Genomic DNA, 18,375 nt, shown 5'->3' with positions numbered 1-18,375 from the left:
AGATATTAATGGTTTCTTGCAGACTGACCTGTACCGTAAAGCTACATCGACTAACTCCCTGCTGCACGCAACCTCATCACATCCTCGTCATGTCATAGAGGCAATCCCTACGGGCCAATTCCTCCGTGTGAAAAAGATCTGCTCAACCTCTGAAGATTTTAAAACCCGCTCCAAGGAATTAAAGGACAGATTTGCCCAAAGGGGATATAGCCACCGGAATATCCGTCAAGCGCATCATCGAGCTCAACAAACTCCAAGAAATCAACTTCTAAAAACATCTGTTAAAAACCAGCGAGAACAAAAGGTGAGATTTGTAACTACATACAACTCACGTTGGGTGGAAATGCGCGACATTATGTCAAAATTTTGGCCTGTCCTCCTAACTGATGTTACACTCCAAAAAATATTACCTAATTATCCCGCTATGGCACCCCGTAGAGCGCCCAACCTTCGTGATTCCATCGTTCATAGTTATTTGACGCCAGCTAAACCAGGGCAAGTTTTTGGCACAAAGGGCCCAAAATGGGGATGTAAACCATGTGGTGACTGCCTCAGTTGCCCCAATATTTTAAGGTCCCAGTCCTTCACTGACTCTAGCGGTAAAGGCCAATTTAAAATCTGCTGGCCTATCACATGTAAAACAAAAGGAGTAATATACCATGCTACATGCCCTTGTCCCAAAATCTACATTGGCATGACTACCCGAGAACTCCGAATAAGAACCAGAGAACATGTCAGAGACATTGACAATGCAAAAACAGTGATTGACACTGAAGCTTTAAAAACAATTCCCAGACATTTCCTCTCCCATCATGCATGTGATTCCAAACTACTTAAAGTATGTGGCATTGACCACATTAATATTCATATGAGGGGTGGAGATTTAAAGCAACGTCTCCTTCAAAAAGAATGCAAATGGATCTGGAGACTCCAAACGATGGTACCTAAAGGCCTCAATGAAACCGCCGGGTTCTCTGCCTTTCTCTGATTGCTCGCCTAATTTTAGTGGTGTTGGGTGCTTAATTTTGTATTTTATCATTTTATGATTTTAATTTTCTATATCTCTCGTTATACAGATGAGACGTATACCAATATGGTTACCCTAACTGTTGAGGTCTTTCTGTTCCTTTTCATCTGGAATCCTCCATATAACTTGGACACCATTTATGCCTGACGACAAGCAACTTCAATATTGTTATTCCCAATTTTTGTCTGATAAATGATGTATGAGTGGTCTGTTCCGGTCATCTCAATAACGCCACTGCGGTTTACTGTTGCTTCTTTATGCGATTATTCTTTAGACCACATTCAAGTTTATGTGGTTGTTATTTCACTACTATGATATTAAATACATTTTTCTAATTTTAGTCTATTAATTACTCCATATTCACTCAATATTATTATGTTCACTTTTATCTACTTACCTCTTTATTCTATGAGATATTTTTATAATCTTTCTTCTCTTATTTATAATTTTTTATCTTTATTTCACACCATTCATTCTATTTTATGCATTCTTATCACTTTACATTATTTACACTGAAACTTAATCATGTGATTCTATCTATTTTTTGATAAACAGGGGCCTTCACATGCATACTTCTTTTCCTAATACTATACACTCTTGCTACTCTAATTAACTATCAATTTCTGCACTGTCATTTTTCATGCTTAAGACATCATAAAAATTGTTGTAAACATGTGTCTACAATATCTTGCACTATATCCCCATTTACATCTCACTACATCTTGCACTATATCCCCATTTATATTTCTTTATCACCTTTATTTTCTTTTCTTAGGTCCATCCCCCCTTTATACACCATTAAAATTAATTGCATAGTTTTTTTAACTATATTTGCACTACTTACTCCCCTATTTATTTGTAATTTCATTTTATCCTACACTCACTCACATTTTAGAACCCAAGTACTCTTTTCATTTATTTTGGCCCTATATTTAATCAGCACAATTATCTGTTTTCATTCACTCTTTCCTTATTTCAGTCACGTAGTTACTATTTCACTTATATGGTCCATTTCTTTAGTATTGACAAAGCTCAAGTCACATTGGCTTTGTTCGCATTTTTATCTGCACTGTGTTATTTATATTTTTTTACATACTTTTTAAAAAAAACTTCGGTATATATTTGCATTACATATATACGTTCTATGTACTTATTCGCAACACACCAACTATGAACTTGCTGCTCCAAACCACATATCTATTGTCCTCGATTTTATCTATATACATAACTGTTTTGTGATTCCAGACTCTGTATTCTGTGACACATTACGTATAACTCTGTTATGTCGCTCACTTACCTCATGCATTACATCGGTTTCCCTGTGTCGCTCTCCTATTGGCGGTTCGGGTCCGGCCCCCGTCTCTGTCATCCACGGCGAGCCTCTGCTTGATCCACGTGACCGAGCCTTCCTGACTCGGTCGGGTGTTTCCGGTTCAGGGTTTCCCGTCGCTGGCACTGACGTGGCTGCCCCATCCCGACCACAGTGAGACAGCGACCTGTAACTACACAGGGTAAAACAACACATGAGATGTAATCATGTTACAGCTGCATATCTTCCAGCTTATTGGCCCAATTTCAAATAAAGAACCTCTGACCTCAACCCTACACCACCCCCAGACGAAGGCATTAGCGCCGAAACGCGCGTTGGGGTGGACCTTGGCTGCATTCACTCTGCTCAAATCATCATGGGTATGTGAGACTTCATTGATTTTTTTAGTAATTCTTCATGTGTTTTGATTTGCATGTTTTTCGATCCTTGATATGTTCTGATGTCAATTGATATTTGTGCTGTTATATCCATTGTTCTATTACGATCATACTATCTGAACACAGCCATATAGTCTGAAATACTTTACATCTACTGATGCACATTATTGTATTACCTTCTGTACAGACTACCATCTGACGGATAGCTACATACATCATTTAAAGGACACACATGCATCTTATTTACCTGCCTCCCACATAGTTGCATGTTTTGACTCCATTACCAGCCAATGATCCCTGTTTTTACTGTGGTTTTTTTGGATTCTTTTTATATTGTGTTATTATTGTTAATAAAGTTTTTTGTATATTTACTACTTCTCAGTTTCTCAGTGTCAATCCCTCTCTTTTGGTTTTCTATGTGCATTTTCTGATGCTGTTAGGGTGTCACACCCTGAAATCAACCCAGTGGTCCACACATACCTTCATGTGCGATTTACCCTGGACCTTTGGGGTTACAGATTTCTGTTGCTGTCTTTCTTGAATCGGTTCTATAGGCCGACATGGATAGAGTCTCTGGCAAAGAGAGAGCATATACCCGTCCATGGGGAAGAGAGGCATTTGGAACCAGTTCAATGGGGCAGTCATAAGTGCGATGTGGAGGCAGCGTCTCAGCCTCCCTCTTGCTGAAGACATCCGCAAACTGAGCGAAATGGGGGGGTAATCCTGCCAATGACTAAGGCAGAGGAGGATGGACATGATGTATTTGCAACAGACAGCGACCGAGGCATTTCAAACCCTATTGGAGAACCTCTTCGGAACTCCAGTCCAGGACTGGGGCATGCAGTCGAAGCCAAGGCAGGCCCAGCAGAACAGGATTGATGGCTTAGGGCAAAACAAGAAACTAAATTGGTTTCGAATGAAGGGCTCTAACTTGGAGCTTCAGCGGCTTGGTCTTAGATACAATCGGATCGGGCAGAGGCAGTCCATTCACCGAGGCAACAGCCAAAGATGTCTCCAGGGGAACTGTGGGCAACTGGAGATGATCTACTAGCTCCTTTTGGATTAAGTTTGCCGCAGAACCAGAGTCCAGATAGGCAGAAGCTCGGTGTGTCTTCTCGCCAGATACTATGGTGACAGGAATGGTCAACTTGGAACTGAATTCTTTATTTGGTACCATTCCACCTAGGGTTGTCTCTTCAACCAATCCTAGGCACTGGGGTCTCTCTGGCCTCTGGGGACACAAACGCACAATTTGGCCTCTGAGGCCGGAATACAAAGTCCAGAAGTGCGTCTGCATTGTTTCTCTTGGGTAGACAATTTGACTCGGTCCATCTGCATAGGATCCTATGGTAGGATGACTGAAGAGGATAGTAGGGATTGCTGGAAAGTAAAAGCCAGCCTAGGAAATCCTCTCTCCCGGAGAACCTCTTGGGAACGCTCCAGGATCCTCATGTCAACCCGGGTGGCTAGTAGGATGAGATCGTCCAGGGTAGGTGGCAGATCACGAGCAGCCAGCTCATCTTTAATCCCAGAAGACAGTCCCTGCCAGAATGTGTCCACCAAAGCCTTGTTGTTCCAAGTTAATTCAGCAGCCAGGGTACGAAACTGTATGGCATACTCGCCCACGGAGAGGTCTCCCTGGTGAAGGGTCAGCAGGGATGCAGCAGCAGAAGAAACTCTCCCAGGTTCTTCAAATATCGAACGGAAAGTCAGTGAAAAGCACTGCAAGTCACGGGTCTCTGGTCCCTGATGTTCCCACAGAGGATTTGCCCATGCCGGGGCTTTACCAGTAAGCAGAGAGATTATGAAGGCGATCCTGGCGTCATCAGAAGAGTAGACCCTGACATGTAGTCTGAAGTGGATCTGGCACTGATTCAGAAATCCCCTGCAGGTCCTAGTGTCTCCGTCATAGCGAGGAGGTAGCGGCAGGAAGCATGGGGGTCGGCACTTGTACAGACAGGAGGTGTAGCAGGAGGAACAGCAGGATGAGGTGTGGTGACAACTGTGGCTTGAGCAACCAGCCGATGTGCCATGGCGTTTCCTGACAGGAGCAGTTGGTCTTGACGTGACTGAAGGTCTTGCATCTGTGTCTGTGGGTATGTGGACCCACTTACGCCGCACCGCCATAGCGGGGAGGCAGCTGGCCAAACAGAGCACCCAAGCAATACAAAGTCCCGCACTAGGGTACCTGAATAGTCCAGACATTGGCCGAGGCCAGGGTTGCCAACCGTCCCTAAATTTACAGACAGTACGCAAAAACCCAGTGGATTTCCTCTGTTCCCTCCGATGATTTGCACTGCGCATGCGCCAAAATTTACATGCGCAGACGCAGTGCAAATAAGGGAAGAGCAGCCGGCAATTAGAAGGAGAGCGGCTGTGGAGGAGGAGCCTATGACTGTCCCTGACTGGGGATGTCCTCGGTCAGAGACACCTAGACTGTCATTGGGTGAGTGCTGGGACCATTAACATGTGAGTCACCTGGTCCTGACCTCATGTCCAGAGACCAGGCAGGGGGTTGCGGGTGGGGGTGGATTGAGTGTCCGACTCACTAGTCACAGGAAGCCCCGCTTGTAGCTTCCCTGTGCTTAATTAGCGTGGGAAAGCTACAAGCGGGGCTGAGACTGGTGAGTCTCACAGTCACTCCCAGTGCATACTGTATGCAGCAGCAGCAGCAAGTTTCTGACCAGATACCACCCCCACGCAGCAGACAGCAGACAGACGTTGCTGGCAGGATAGACTGAGTTCCCACCGTTATTGAATTGACCCTCAATTACTAGTGCATGCATTGAGTGTGATGGCTTCTATAGTGTAGTGGTTAGCTTGTTTGCCTTCCATTTGAAAGGTCACAGGTTCAATTGCTGGTGGGGTTTTTTTTAGTTTTTTTTTACATATTATTAATATCTTAATTGTATTAGCCTACGTTCACACTTGCATTGATATACGTTTACCTCTCTTCCATCAGAAGAAGAGAGGATCGATACATTAAATGGAAAGCAACAGTTCTATTAGAATTACCATTGAATGTAATGGTACTTCTTTTGTATCAGTTGCTTTCCGTTTGTCTCCGTTCGCTAGGTTTCCCTTCTTTTGAACAGAAATAAAAGTTCTGCAGACTGCACTTTTGTTTCCGTTAAGAAAAACAAACGGACACAAACGGACAGCAACTGATACAAAAGAATTACCATTGAAATCAATGGTAATTCTAACAACCATTGTCAGCCATATTTTCTAACAGTGAGTTCTATCATTTGGTTGCTAAGTGTATCCCTCTACCTCTCTCAAGTCTCCCTGGCACCCAGTGTGCAGAAACTTGCTTGGTTCAATCTACTGTGAAACATGACCTAAGATCATTGAGAAAATGCTTACTTTTCCATTAGGGTACAAGCCAGAGCCTTCACTAAAACATAAAGACATTTCAAGTTTGTTTGATCGTGGTCAAATCAGATTACTTGGGACTTGTATAGTGGTATAATTGGTAATATTTGTCGATGTATAGTGACTGTGACTATAGTATATAGTATGTAACTGTGTTGTTGGTACAATGTTTCAGCATTTGGGGCCCCACTTTTAATTTTGCCGTCCCATAGATATTGAATGGAGCGGTAAGGCACATGCTTAACCACCTCTCCTTTTAAGCTCCTCCTCACTGTGGGGAGTGCATGGGGAGAAATGGGGGGCTTGGAAACCCCCATTCTGTTGATTGGTCGGGGTCCTCACGGTGGGGTTCCTAAGCGATCAGACACTTATCACCTATCCTGTAGATAGGTTAAACCGTTCTATTCTTTCAGGTTGGCATACTTTACATATATATATTAGTATAGTGTATAATATGATAGATATGATACATCTATGTTACTTTTCTGCCTACATCTGCCATACAATTTACAAATACAATTTCATATACAGTTATATAACTATATTTTACAAAGGCTATATCGATACAGGATCAGGAGGTAATAATTATGAAGGAATAATAATTGTGTTATTGTCATTCATGACAGATTTAAGATTTAACAGATTGCTATGTACTGTATAAAATAAAATGAAAAACCTCTGATATCTGGCCAAAATGTTTGTCTACGTGGCAGGTTTAACAAGCCGATCGATTCCACATGGATTTGCACATGTCACACTTTGACTGTCATCATATTCACATCTAAAATAATCTAACTTAATAAAATGCAAATCATCTTCATTATTGGAAAAAAGGCTCTAGAGATAAAGCTACAGTACACAAAAAAACATTGCATGGCCAAATGTATGGCTTTAGCATGCAATTGATTATTATTTCTAAAATTAGAATGTATGCCTCATCAGACTCACAAGCTATCTATAGAAATAATAGGACTATTGAATGGAAGGTTTTACATTTGAAACATAAAATAAATTAAAATAAAATAGATTATTGTGAGTGCAATTTAGCATCCCACTACGCCTTGAGTTCCATCCAGTTCCAAATTAGCTTTTAAAAATCAATTTATGAGTACGAGCAGCTCGGAGTAGCAAAAACACACAGACACGTTACTGTATGAAAATGCTTCTTTATTCTTATCAGTACGAATATTTATAGTCCGACAATAACAAAATTGCAACAACAAATTAGTCAGAAAGTTTAGATAAAGTTCCACAACTTAATTGCCTCTTAGAGGGGCCGTTCCCTCATCTTCCCTATTATTGCTGCGTAGTGCTTTGCACACAGCACTATGATTCTCCATTTTAATTATTATTATTGCTGCGTAGTGTTTTGCACACAGCACTATGATTCTCCATTTTAATTATTATTATTATTGCTGCGTAGTGTTTTGCACACGGCACTACTGCCTTAAAGTCCCAGAGCATCTACCTTCTAATATAACTAACTTCTACAAACATATTAGGATATGAGTATATAAGGTATACAGTAAGTATGAAACACTTTGGAAAAATATATTTCCTTCACATTTCCCCCCTTTTGTGATTTTATAGGTCTGGTAATCATTACCTGCCTCTAATTTCACAACAACCTGTCACTTATTTCCAGAGGCCTCGCTGTGAGAGCTCTCCGTATCTTATAAAACACATAACAATTAAAACAAGTCATAATAACAAAAACAATCATAATACATATTAGTGGTTGGAATAAATAGCTTAACACTGAACTGGCAGTTGGCGAAAAACCTGTGTACAGTATATATATATATCATACCAGTGATGAGCCGTGTCATCCTTAATCTGGGATCCTAAATGTTTTTCCACTTATAACAGCATTCATTTTGACTGTTTGTAGTGTAACATTATGTCTCCTAACCATCTCTTTTACCTCTTCTGCGTCTTTTAGAACTTTGTTCAACTCATCTAAGGGGAGACTAATATTAGGTGTTGGCAATGGGTCCGGTACCATTATCTATCAAAATGTATGCAGACAAAAAAAGGAGCTACCCATTACAGACTAGATATAGAGTATGGTATTTAGAATGTTTGGTATGAATGTTTTAACCTATGGAGCATGTTCCACATTAGTGACAGAACTCAGCACTGCTGTTCATAGTCTATTTTCTTCATTGTTGCATATTCAAAACTTCATATAGTGGGGCATTTATACAAAGATACCAATAGACAGAACTGTGGTCATGCTTTCAGAAGGTCGTATGATCATTCTGTTTCAGTAGACAATGCAAGGGTCAATGTTAGCAGAAGATTGTGCATTGGTCATCCAGGGAGTAGACCCTGCAATTGTCATTCTGGCAATAAATCATGCTGGTCATGGACATGTTGACAGTAGACTGTCAATAGTCATGCAGGAAGTAGGCAGTACAATGGTCATGCAGGAAGTAGGCAGTACATTGATCATGCAGGAAGTAGGCAGTACAATGGTCAAGCAGGAAGTAGGCAGTACAATGATCATGCAGGAAGTAGGCAGTACAATGGTCATGCAGGAAGTAGGCAGTACAATGGTCATGCAGGAAGTAGTCAGTGCAATGGTCATGCAGGAAGTAGGCAGTACAATGATCATGCAGGAAGTAGGCAGTACAATGGTCATGCAGGAAGTAGGCAGTACAATGATCATGTTGACAATATATCTTGCAATGGTCATGTGACAGTACAGTAGATGGCGTAGTGCAATGATCATGATGACTTTAGGGAGAACAAAACTGCAGCTAAATTAACATTCAAGCTGAGTTACTTTTGTTTTCATAACAACTTTACACTGAGAAAATGTAATTCCTTTCCCAATTTCATGCTGAATCATTGAATGATGCACACTGATAACTGGACTGAATTTCTTAAAAAAAAATGTTTTTTTCTTTATCTAACAGAATTAATTGAGTATCAAGAATACAGAATACCTATACTTTAGCAATGCAATCTGAAATGTAATTTGATGACATTAACATAGTATATAGTATGTCCATGTAGTTAAACTAAAATGAAAATTGAGCAGCTTTGAAATCTATCACAATTCAATAACCTTCCCCATATGTTTTCTTTCAAATCTCTTTTTATTAATTTGATTTAAACAAATAGGCTATGCATTAGCAATGTTTCCAAGTAAAATAATAATGCAAACACATCAAAATTAGTATATGGCATAATAAAACCATAAAATGTTAAAATGGTAAGACAGAGTTATTGAATAACCAGCATACAAATAAGTGCCATGTATAAACATTTTGATAATTTCCGTCTTATAGAATTATATACTGAAACAGCGATATTGACAACATACATTATGTAAAACCTGTAGAATAATTTATGCAAGAAACATAACTGATTACATCAAATAAAATAGAAGGTAACAGGGGATGTGGGGAGATATTTATGGCAGGAAGATCCCTCCCCCATTGATACCAATGGGAGGTTCGGGCGGAAGCTGCCCGAAGAATGAGCAGGACGCTTGTAACAGGTGGGAGGGGGTTCAGGATTATTACTGCCCTGCAGAGGAAATTGTACAGCAAGCACTTTAGAAGACACAGGTATAAGATGCTGAACAGAACTTTACTCCAACAGAGGCACAATCTTCACAGTCACAATATTTGGTACATAAGCTTAATGGTTTCACTAATAAATAGGCTATATACTTGGCGGTTTCTGATTTAACTGGTGAGAATGGGACACCGGGTTGGCTAATGGTTCAGTCTCAAGTTAAAATTGTGGTGCAGGGGATCTTTGTTCTAATATGAAGTGCTGAGCTAGCGATATGCCATTCAGCCTAGCAATACAACGTATTTTTGGTGGATCAGTCACTTGGTAGCTTGCATCCTACCTGGCAATCTCAACTGGTGTCTCTCGCCCTGCTCGGCTATACAATCTGGCAGCTCTCGCCCTGCCTGACTATACTATCTGGCAGCTCTCACCCTGCCCGGTTATCCAACAATGGCTCACGCTCCGCTCCACAAATCCATCTACTTTGTATCTACTTATTTCTTCCCTTCCTGCTTATCCCACATGCATCATGCTTTCTGACTCTTTCCTCCATCACTCACCAACTGTCACTGGCTCCAGAGACCGCCTCCCTATACCTGCTCCCCTTTCAGTCCACCCATACCACTAATGTTAAACAAAGACAAGACACACAAAGACAAGAAACACATAGGGGAAACAGATGAGGAACACACAAACCACATCACCACAGGCAAAGAAGGGGATGTTTATAATTGATATATGGCATATCCCCCTTACACGCTTCTTTTTCCTGCTAGCTTAAATAATCAGCTAGCAGGAAAAAGAAGCGTCCGACTCCCATTAAAAGAAATGAGAGGCAGAATTTTGTGGCGGATTTCACCTGCATAATTCCGCAGTGTGAACATATCCTAAGGTGTGACTACCGTACAGGACCACCACATATGTATATAGAAGCCAGTATCACAACCACATTTCCAGCAGACATCTGGATAACTCGGGTCTAGTCTATTTATTTTCTCAGGGGTCATGTACCTTCTGGACAAAACCTTGTAAGCATTTTCTTGTATTCTGATGCAGCGTGAAGCTAGTTTAGGTGCAATCAACACATTCCTAATCTGTGCAGCAGTAAGTATATGATCTAGGTCTTTCTCTCAAGCAAGGCAAGAGATGTGCATCTACAGACACGTAGTTCAGTAAGTGTTCGTAAGCTATAGAGATTACTTTTTTGGGGGGATAGTGTGCCAAGCCTAGGGTTTCAAACAAGGCTGGTTTTCTTTAAGCGTCTTTGTGTTTTATAATAGAGCGTAACTGAGTTCGTATTTTCCAAGATATTTTATTCATATAGTCAGTGGATATAAAAAGTTAGATCGATGGTCTGTGGCAAAGCATTCCAGAGTATAGGTGCAGCACGGAAGAAGTCTTGATGATGGAAGTAAGAGGTAGGGATTAGGGAGTATGATTGATTATAGGCTAAATTCAGATCAAGGGCAGGAGTTTTTAATTATATTTAGGCTCTTTCCATAGTTTTTTTCCTCAAGCTTGAGAAAGACTCACTATATATAATCCATGAAGCATAGCTCATTAGTGGATTGTAGTTTGGCTAATAAAATCCTCAGTAGAGATGATGTGCTGATGTCTCCCAGTTCTTTTTTTACCTCCCAATAAACTCTGTAAAATTAAGAAATGTAGAATGTCCACCACTGTGTCAAATTGGCTTGATTTTGCAAAGCATTTTTCTTTACAAACCATGGCTGCTACAGTACGTCCGCTACAGAATGTATTTTCCAACCTTTGGAGAAGGCTCAGTATTAACAAATAAATAAACATAAAAACAAACAAAAAATATCAACAGTTAAAAAAGGACACATCTGCGTGGGGGCTCTGCTCATGGGTTCCGTAGGACCATTCCATCAAGGGAACCCATGAACGGAACCCAAACTGAAACAAATGGAAACCATAGCTTTCCACTTGCATTACCATTGATTTCAATGGTAACGTATCCGTTGCAAATGGTTTCCGTTTGCCACCGTTCTGTAAGGTTGACGGAATCAATAGCTGTCACGATGCGGGGTGTGGACCCACTGGGCCGTAACGCGTAGCGGGATGGCAGCTGGCCAAACAGGTAAGTACAGAGTTCAATTAGTTCAGCGAGGGTACCTGAGGCAATCGTAGGCAGTAGCGAGGCAGGCACGTCCAGGACCAGGCGGTGGGAAGTCTTCAGGTGAGGCGTAGCAGATCAAGCGTAGACTGTAGCACAGCACGGCAATAGCACAGCACGGCACTAGAACTAGGTAGCACGGAAACAGGATACGGGATACAGGAGCAAGGTACACTGGGAAACTGGAAGACACCGGGAGACCATAAGCATGACAAACGATGGGTAACAAACAACGCTCTGGCAAAGAACAAGAGGACAGAGCCCTTTTTATAGCCCAAGGCATCCTGGGCTAGATTGCAGACTTCCTGCAAAAATTTGCGCACTGGCCCTTTAAGGCCGTGCACGCACGGACGTGCGCGCCCGCCGGACACACTCGTAGTTCGGAAGTGAGTGCCGGCGCCACACAGGTGGACGACACTGCAGCGAGGTAAGATGTCCATGGCCACGGCCGTCGAGGTTAACGACCGAACGACGGACCGTGGCCATAGACGTTACAGTATCCCCCCTCTTATGCCCCCTCTTCTTGGGACCAGAGCGGGAGAGAAACTTCCTCACGAGGACAGGAGCATCGATATTCTTCTCTGGCTCCCAAGACCTCTCCTCTGGACCGAACCCCCTCCAATCCACTAAATAAAATGTCCTTCCCCCCACCTTCTTGGTAGCCAGAATCTCCTTTACTTCGAAAGTCTCCGATTAGCCGCCAGGGGCCACTTTGGAGCTAGGAGTCCTGAAGTAGCGGTTCAGGACCACGGGTTTCAGCAAGGAGACGTGAAAGGAGTTAGGAATCCTGAGGGTAGGGGGGACCCGCAGCTTGTAGGATACCGGGTTGATCTGTAGCAGGATTTCGAAGGGTCCGAGGAACCTAGGAGCAAATTTGCACGACGGCACCTTCAGCCGGATATTCCTAGAAGACAGCCAGACTTTAGTCCCTGGAAGGAACTGCGGAGGCGCCCGTCTTCTTGTATCTGCCTTTCTCTTAATGCGGTCCACCGCCAACAGGATAGAAGATCGGGTCTGTTGCCATATCTGTAGAAAGTCCCTGAAGGTGGAATCGGCTGCAGGCACCTGGGACATAGTAGAAACAGGAAGAGGTATCCGAGGATGTTGGCCGTAGATGATGAAGAATGGACTGGAAGTGGTCGACTCACTGGTGTGGTTGTTATAAGAGAACTCTGCCCATGGGAGCAACTGCACCCAATCATCATGGCGCCTGGAAACAAAGTGATGTAGATAGTTCCAATCTCCATAATCTGGTTAACTCTCTCGACTTGCCCATTGGACTGGGGTTGATAGGCCGAAGAGAAGTCCAATTTTACACCGAGGAGACCGCAGAGTGCTCTCTAAAACTTTGAGGTGAACTGGACCCCTCGGTCCGAGACAATATGCAGGGGCAAGCCGTGCAGACGAAAGATGTGCAGTATGAAGAGGTCAGCCAATCGCGTAGCAGACGGCAGGGCGGTCAAGGGAATGAAGTGAGCCATTTTGGAAAATCGATCCACCACCACCCAGATCACACTACAACTCGCTGAAGAAGGAAGATCCGTGACAAAGTCCATAGTGACATGTTGCCTCGGGGCAACGGACACAGGCAGTGGTTGGAGCAGGCCAGCAGGTCTGGAGTGAGCAACTTTATTTGCTGCGCATACTGTGCAAGAGGAGACAAAGTTCATAACATCTTTGGGCAGCGTGGGCCACCAGAACTGACGGGTGATTAGATCTTGGGTTTTACGAGCACCCGCGTGACCTGCCAGCTTAGAACTGTGAACCCAGCGAAGAATTCTTCCTCGGTTAGCCAGACTTGCAAAAGTCCTACCCGGAGGAATGTCTCTAACTTGCAGGGGATTCACAGAGAAGATGCAGGATGGGTCAATAATATTCTGTGGAGATTCCATGGCATCTTCGGTTTCAAAAGATCTAGACAAGGCATCGGCCCTCACATTCTTGGTGAGGCGAGGCTTCAACCGCTGGGCCGTCTGTAGGTAGGTCAAATTCTTGTGATCCGTGAAGATCAGGATAGGATGAACAGCGCCCTCCAGTAGATGCCAGCTTGATGGCCAGTAACTCCCGGTCCCCAATCGAGTAATTGCGCTCTGCGGAAGAAAACAGCTTGGAATAGTAGCCACATACCACAGCCTTGCCTTTCGATCTTTTCTGGAACAACAGTGCACCAGCACCAACCGAGGAATCGTCCACCTCTAACGAAAACTGTAGGGATACATCAGGATGGTGCAGAATGGAGGCAGACGCGAAGGCTTTCTTTAAGGATTCAAATGCGGCTTCAGCCTCTGAAGTCCACATCTTGGCATTCATACCCTTCTTAGTGAGGGTGGAGATAGGAGCAGGCAAAGATGAGAAGTTGGGGATGAACAGTCGGTAGAAGTTGGCGAATGCTAGGAAGCGTTGTATGGCCCTTAAGCCTTGGGAGCGTGGCCACTCCAGGACAGCCTTTACCCTCTGGGGGTCCATCTTGAGGCCCTGATCGGAGATAATATTGCCCAGGAAGGATAGAGACTTCTTCTCAAAAACACACTTCTCCAACTTGGCATAAAGGCGATTCTCTCTTAGACGGAGCAACACCTGGCGGACATGACTCTGATGAGTTACTGGATCTGGGGAAAAAATCTAAATGTCATCGAGATACACCACAACACAAACATAAAGGAGATCACGAAAAATGTCATTGACAAATTCTTGAAATACTGCGGGGGCATTACACAGGCCGAAGGGCATAACTAAGTATTCGTAGTGCCCATCACGAGTATTAAAGGCAGTCTTCCATTCGTCACCTCGACGAATACGAATCAGATTGTAGGCCCCCCGCAGGTCTAGTTTAGAAAAAAAATTTGCCCCCCCGTATGCGATCAAACAGTTCAGAAATCAAAGGCAGGGGGTACCTGTTCTTCACCGTGATCTGGTTTAGGCATCGGTAGTCAATGCAAGGACGTAACGATCCATCTTTCTTTTTAACAAAGAAAAACCCCGCTCCGGCCGGGGATGAGGATTTACGAATGAAACCCCTCTCCAGGTTCTCCTTAATGTAGGCCGACATAGACTGGGTCTCTGGCAGGGAGAGAGGGTACACTCTACCACGAGGAGGAGACGATTCCGGAACCAGGTCGATCGGACAGTCATATGCCCGGTGTGGCAGAGAGGACTCAGCCTCCTTTTTATTGAAGACATCGCAGAACATGGAGAAACAAGAAGGCTGTGGTGACTAGATATGGCCCAGACAGCGGTCAAGACACTTCGAGCCCTACTGGAGGACCTCTCCAGAGTTCCAATCCAGGACGGGGGCGTGCAGACGAAGCCAAGGCAAACCCAGCAGCACGGGGTTGACGGCCTTGGACAGGACGAACAGGGAGAGGAGTTCAGCATGAAGGGCTCCCACTTGGAGTCTCAATGGCTTGGTTAGGGACACAACCGGGTCCGGCAATGGCAGTCCATCCACCGAGGCAACGATTAGCGGCCTTTCAAGCGGGATAGTAGGCAACTGTAGGAGATCCACAAGGTCCTGGCAGACGAAGTTGGCTGCAGAGCCGGAGTCCAGATATGCGGAGACCTGATGGGACCTCTCGCCAGCAATGATGGTTACGGGAATGAATAGTTTGGAAGAGCGTTCTTGATTCAATATGTTGACGCCCAGGGTTGTCTCTCCAACCAAACCTAGGCGCTGGGGTTTTTTGGCTTGTGAGGACACAGACGCACTACATGGCCAGCGAGGCCACAATATAAGCAAAGTCCAGAGGTGCGCCTGCGCTGTTTCTCCTCGACCGATAATTTTAGTCGGTCTACTTGCATCGGGACTGCGGGCAAAGCAATAGAAGCAGGCAAGAGGGGTTGCTGGAAGTTGGGCGTCAGTCTGGGACGCCGACGCTCCTGACGAACCTCGTGAGATCTCTCTCTCAGCCTTATGTCTACCCGAGTGGCAAGCAGAATCAAGTCGTCCAAGGCAGAAGGCAGGTCTCGAGCAGCCAGTTCATCCTTGATCTCGGACGACAGGCCATGCCAATAGGATGCCACGAAGGCCTCATTGTTCCAGGATAGCTCTACTGCCAGAGTCCGGAACTGGATCGTATACTCGCCCACGGAAGTGTCCTCTTGGCGAAGGTTGAAGATGGCAGTGGCTGCCGATGAGACTCACCCAGGCTCCTCAAAAACAGTTCTGAATATTCGCACAAACTCCTGGAAATCTCGTGTTTCTGGTCTCTGACGTTCCCTGATAGGATTAGCCCATGCTAGGGCCTTGCCAGTCAGGAGGGATATGATGAATGCGATCTTGGCTCCATCTGACGGAAATGCTCGAGAGTGCAGGGTAAAATGAATGTGGCATTGGTTCAGAAACCCCCGACAAGCACTGGCGTCTCCATAGAACCGAGAGGGCAATGGCAGCGAGAACCGAGGTTCCGGACATGAACTGCCAGGAGGAGTAACAGAAGGATAGGCTTGAAGGACTTGCATAGAGACAGGAAGAGAAGCAACTAGCGTCCCTAGCTGCTGCGCCATAGAGTCCACTGCCACGAGAAGCTGATCCTGCCTAGCTCGGAGATCCAGAAGATCCGCCTGCATGGCTTGGGAGGGTGCCAAGCCTTTGAATTGACCAGTGGAGTCCATGGCCAGAGCGTACGGTCACGATGCGGGGTGTGGACCCACTGGGCCATACCGCGTAGCGGGATGGCAGCTGGCCAAACAGGTAAGTACAAAGTGCAATTAGTTCATCGAGGGTACTTGAGGCAATCGTAGGCAGTAGCGAGGAGGGCACGTCAAGGACCAGGCGGCGGGAAGTCGTCAGGTGAGGCGTAGCAGATCAAGCGTAGACTGTAGCACAGCACGGCAATAGCACAGCACGGCACTAGAACTAGGTAGTACGGAAACAGGATACGGGATACAGGAGCAAGGTACACTGGGAAACTCTAAGACACCGGGAGACCATAAACATGACAAACGATGGGTAACAAACAACGCTCTGGCAAAGAGCAAGAGGACAGAGCCCGTTTTATAGCCCAGGGCATCCTGGGCTAGATTGCAGACTTCCTGCAAAAATGCACACACTGGCCCTTTAAGGAGACACTCGTAGTCCGGAAGTGAGTGCCTGCCTCACAGGAGGACGACGCTGCTGCCGCAAGGTAAGATGTCCATGGCCACGGCCGTCGAGGTTAACGACCGAATGACGGACCGTGGCCATAGACGTTACAATAGCATAGTCGGTTACTCTATTGATTCCGTCAAAATATCAAATTCTGCAATGTGTGTATATAGTCTAATGTACTGATGGGGAAATAAAGAAAACGTTTGATACTCTTACATGCTGGATAAGGCATGAAGCAGTGCTGGGTCTGTCACGCGACAAGACACTAATGGGTCCTGACAGACTCTATTGACTTATAATGGAGTCCAATGGGTCGCGTCATAGTGTCCTTCATTTCGTTGTAAAATATATACAGTGCTAATTTTTCTGTCAAATGGGATGAAATCTGGATGAAAACTCCTGACTGAGCCTCCAACGCAGATGTAAACAGAGCCTAATGTACTGCACATGGTCATTGTCAAATTAGAGCTGTCACACTTTCTAAATACTTTAGACCCAAAATATGTAAATTGGTTTCTGTCCTTGGTCAATCCCAAATTAGCAAAATTATTAATCAGTAATAAAATATCATCAAACTGTAAAGATATAAAGATACATACAAGTATCAGAGATGAGTGAATTTTATTAACATTTTCTATTGATACTCTAAAAGGTGAAAAATTCTGATTTGCTGCAACTCTCAAATGAAGAAAATCTATTCTACCATCTCTACAATCAGGGCCAGCGTCAGCACCAGGCAAACCCGGGCAAATGCCTGGGCTCACTCGGCTGCCGGGTGCTTACGCTGATGTCATGTCTCCTCCAGGAGCGGAATCCCCGGCCAGAGCATTGCCAATGCTCTGGCCGAAGATTCTGCTCCTAGAGGAAGCTCCTGACATCCCTGTTCATATATGGACAGTGACTTCAGGAGCTCCTCTGGGACCGAAATCCCTGACCAGAGCGTTGCCGACGCTCTGGCCGGGATTCTGCTCCTGGAGAAACCCCTGATGACACTGTCCATATATGGACAGGGACGTCAGGGGCTCCCTCTAGGAGCTCCAATGGCGCTATCTACAGAGAGGGGGGTGCAGCGCTATCTACAGGGGTGTGTGGGCACTATCTACAGGGGGTGAGTGCAGCACTATCTACAGAAGGCTCTATTGCACTATCTACATAGGGCACTGTATATATGGAGACACAGACTGGGGGCCTAACGTCTATATGGGGGCATAAACAGAGCCTAAGTTTCATATGGGGGCACAAACTGCCGTTTTCAGTCGCTTTACTCCCGCCGTGAGTTCCCCCACAAAGGGGCCCACTAAGTCTGTGTCACCCAAGCGCCCACATAAACGTGGAACCGGCCCTGTCTACAATGAACAAAGTATTGAACTGAAGTCTTGATCATGTTGTTTTTAACAGGTGATAATATCAACCATTAATTTTTATAATTTGCTGTGTCTAATTTGATTTGGTCAAAAGATCGTTCCATATTTGCCCACAAAGTATCGGCTAAGTAATTTTTCTTGGCTGTTTTAA

This window comes from Rhinoderma darwinii, chromosome 1, assembly GCF_050947455.1.
Source record: "Rhinoderma darwinii isolate aRhiDar2 chromosome 1, aRhiDar2.hap1, whole genome shotgun sequence".
In the NCBI taxonomy this organism is placed as follows: domain Eukaryota; kingdom Metazoa; phylum Chordata; class Amphibia; order Anura; family Rhinodermatidae; genus Rhinoderma; species Rhinoderma darwinii.
The sequence above is the reverse complement of the archived record's forward strand: the minus strand, read 5'-3'. Positions refer to the sequence as shown.